At 29.4% G+C, this 3,695-nt stretch overlaps 1 protein-coding gene and 2 long non-coding RNA genes across 3 annotated transcripts in view; all 3 read left to right on the top strand.

Moving 5' to 3' along the window:
• The window catches only part of LOC124447683 (general transcription factor 3C polypeptide 4-like), a 67,001-nt gene that overhangs the window by 35,637 nt on the left and 27,669 nt on the right, over positions 1 to 3,695 (top strand). The window lies entirely within an intron of this gene.
• On the top strand, positions 180 to 1,802 carry LOC124447709. The gene is made up of 6 exons (XR_006948806.1): positions 180 to 835; positions 911 to 1,061; positions 1,180 to 1,231; positions 1,305 to 1,390; positions 1,484 to 1,605; positions 1,688 to 1,802. It is a non-coding gene; the product is annotated as an uncharacterized LOC124447709 (long non-coding RNA).
• On the top strand, positions 2,148 to 2,869 carry LOC124447708. Its single transcript, XR_006948805.1, has 4 exons — positions 2,148 to 2,259; positions 2,332 to 2,408; positions 2,493 to 2,554; positions 2,668 to 2,869. It is a non-coding gene; the product is annotated as an uncharacterized LOC124447708 (long non-coding RNA).

The raw sequence follows: 3,695 nt of genomic DNA, 5'->3' as shown, positions 1-3,695 counted from the left end.
TAAGTTAATGTTTCGTTTGAAAGTTGAAACGACATGACTGACCATATAAAATTTATTCTGTTTTTCGCACGCAAAATTTTGATCTAGAGAGAACTTGTGCAAACGTCATCAAAACCATAGGAAGAAATAGACTCGAGGGCTACTTTGATTTGTATAAGTCAATAAGTCAAAGAGTCAGAACTTTATGTCAAAGTTATTCTCATATGCAAAGAGCTTGATTTCTGTTGAGTTATGAAAGTAATGAGTCATACTAGAAATAATTTGAATTTCAAAACATGAACATTTTAAATTCTTCCGACATTTTAACATCCGGCAACGCACCATTGATCATCTTCTCGTATTATGAGTTATTTTTAAACAAAAAAGAAACGCTTTACTGCTTGGCGATCAAGTTTTCATGAGTTCCAAAGAGTTTGTACAGCTCCAATAAATACTATATTAGCTGTGTATGATATGATTAATGTTTGATGCTATAGAAGCTGACATTCCTGTTTTAATTATGATTTTTATATCACCACATGCTGCATTATTTTAAAGACAAAAATTATTGTTTTAGGATACTGCTTTTACTATAAAGTGTTACAAGTTGATAAGGAATTAAGAATAGTTTAAGATGGTTTACTTCATTGTATGTTACTTCAAATCATGAGAAAATTATGATTATAATTTCGAGAAACAACTTGGCATGTATTTCTCGCTTTGCTGCTTGTATGAATGTTTTCATAGTTGGTTTACATGGTTACATCACTTGTTTACAGGATAAAAATACAACAACGACCAAATTATATCCTTCTTTTGTGGTTTTCCTGCAAGTGAAGTATCGCTAACGCTTAAGGTTTGAATAATATAAACGTTAAAATTTTTGTTTAAATATACTGCAGACAATTTCTTGATTATCTTTTGTTAATAGCGTTCATCACGAAAAGTGACGCGTTTGAAATGGCTTACATAACAACAATATGTTACAATTTATCAATGACTAACGCTAGTATCTTGACTAACGCTAGTATCTTGACTAACGCTGGTATCTTGGGTAATGCAAGTACGACGTCATCCACAAGGTAGAAATTATACATATGTTATAAAATGAACAGTTTTTCCACAGTTAAGTGCAACATAATCTATTACAAAGAGGACATGGTAAGGTCTTGGAAATTTTTCATATATTACTATTTTTAGTGAATCTTGTCTACCGGATGGTAATTATCGTCATTGGTTCTTGATTCCTGCTGTAAGATTTCTGTGAAGATGAACTTTTTTAAAACCCACTTACATTCCATACAAATGTATATTTTCCATTTCAGGCTGCAATATTGACGATATTAGCATTTTTAAATCGTCGTAAGAGCTTTAAAACTAAAATGTTTAAAGGTCATCCTGGTGTTGTGATGTAAGAAAAATATTATTGATAAAATAAAACTTGTTTATGGTTAAATATATTGTTTGTTACTGGTTTGTTAACTTTTATATTGGTCTTTTGTAGTCCGATAGATTTTCTGGACAGAAATCGTAACACAATTGTAACTTTATTTGGAGCAATAACTGGTTCTATTTTGTTGCTTGTATTGAAAGTTTTTACTTCTCATGACAATCCTTGGGCTAAAGGTTATTTTTTATTTGTCTTAAAATAAATGCAATAATGAGGAATATGTATTGTTGACTTCGTCCATAATTTTCTATCTTGCAGCCTTCCTGACCATTTTAATTTGTATTGAGATTGCTTTTCTCTTTTATCCAATCTTTGGATGTTTGGCTTCACATTATCGTATTATTGGATCATTGTTAGGTTTTTGGTACAGTCTGTCGTTGTAAGTTTACAGTAATCTTGTTTATATTTTCTAAGCTCACTGATTGCTATGTCTTCACTAGTTGGAGCAAACACTACCGTTTACTTTATTAATTCTACATCTTTTAGTTTTTGTGGCTTTGTTTTGTCTAACCTGCTCTCGTGGCTACGTAATAATAACCATTTTGAAAATGTTTAAATCTTTTCAGCTTCTTGGTTGAAAATATTCAAAATTTTGAATCTTATCCAAAGTGCAAGGTTGGTGATGAAAATATTTTTAGGGAGATGAGATATACATATTTTTGATCAATTTTGAAAGTGCAACGCTTCTTCAATCTACTTTACAGGGTCATACTCTTCCTTATATATTGGAAGACATTCCATTAATTCTTTGTCAATTATTTATTATTGGCAAATTTTTGATCGTGCTGTTTAAAGAGAGAAAGAATTTTGGTCAACTATTCTATGATGAGGTATTTTAGAATTTAGTACAAAATGATCCATTTATAATTTTTTCATTGATTAAAATTTTAATATTTTTACAGACCCAAGATAATTCTATCAATCTAAAACTTTCATTGCCATGGTTCAATGATTATGTCAAAAATATTTTTTATCCAAGGTAACGTCACTAGTCTTTTTGTCACAACATCATGTATATATAACTTGTTGTAAAGTTAAAGTCGTTTTCTCTTAATCTTTTCAGAAAAACACCAGACCACTCCAAAGTGTTATTATATTTAAGGAAGATCTACAATCCTCATAAATGTAGGAATGATTTTACTCAAGTCAAGAAAAACATTTAAATTCCCTTAATTTTCAAAAAAATTTACAGTTTGCTAACAATACGTTTTGATATGTTTTCTTCAACAATTTTATAGATTTTAAATTTTCAACTCATACTTTATCTGTGTTGATGGTTTGTTCTATTATTTTATATGCCGTAAGTTTTCATTTTGTATGTTTCTTCCAGCTTGCTACTATAGTTTTCAATATTTATATGGTTGAGGAATGATGAATGATTGTTGTAAAAAATTCAGTTAAATGTTATTGAAAATATTTTGCGAAATTCAATGCTCTTTTTTATTGTCGCTGCAATTGCGAGCATACGATGTAGAAAGACGGATTTAAAACATATAATAAGGTCATTTTGTGCAAAAATTAAAAGAAAAGGAAGACATTTGTTTTTATGACATTAACATTATAACATTAGTTCTCAATTTCAAGGTAACTCCCGTGTACGCTATGCGTACCTATGTTTTCTTTTGACAGCAAATCTTTTAATCGTTTTTTAGGCAACAATTCCTTTTATTATAATTGTTGCTCAATCCTTTAACGTTCGCAACCAAAATTCAACTTTGGAAGACGTTCTTCATGGCATTCGTGGTTGGTTCTGTTTATAAGTACAATGAATTCATTTTATTATTTTCTTACCATATCATTTTTATGAAACGTTTAATTTTTTTAGATTCCTTAATCGCAGCATTTATTCTCACGTTTTTATTTTGTGCGATCTCCCTTCTTCGTTTTATGGAGAACCATAAGTAATCTTTCATTTATTTTTTGTTATTACCATTGCACAGGATAAATGTAGAATAATTCTTATTTTTCTTCATTTCATTCAGAAATAACATGTTACGAATGTTTAAAGGCGATAAATCCTTCATTCCAAAAGGAATAAAATCTTCACAGTTTATGATCGTAAGTTAAATCATCAAAGTAAAGATGAAATTGTTCAATTGAACACAACGTTTGACGATTTTCTAGGGAAAATCTTTGCGATATCAAAGTTTTCAAATTGGCTATTTTCTTTGGGGTAAGAAAGTTTCATGAAACATTTAACATCATTTGATATACGTATACAAAAAAAGTTTTTCATGAATATACATTTCAATTAATTCTTTTTCAG

Source organism: Xenia sp. Carnegie-2017, unplaced genomic scaffold (assembly GCF_021976095.1).
Source record: "Xenia sp. Carnegie-2017 unplaced genomic scaffold, XeniaSp_v1 HiC_scaffold_23, whole genome shotgun sequence".
Classification (NCBI taxonomy): domain Eukaryota; kingdom Metazoa; phylum Cnidaria; class Anthozoa; order Malacalcyonacea; family Xeniidae; genus Xenia; species Xenia sp. Carnegie-2017.
Note: the sequence above shows the minus strand (reverse complement) of the source record. Positions and strands in the feature narration are given on the sequence as shown.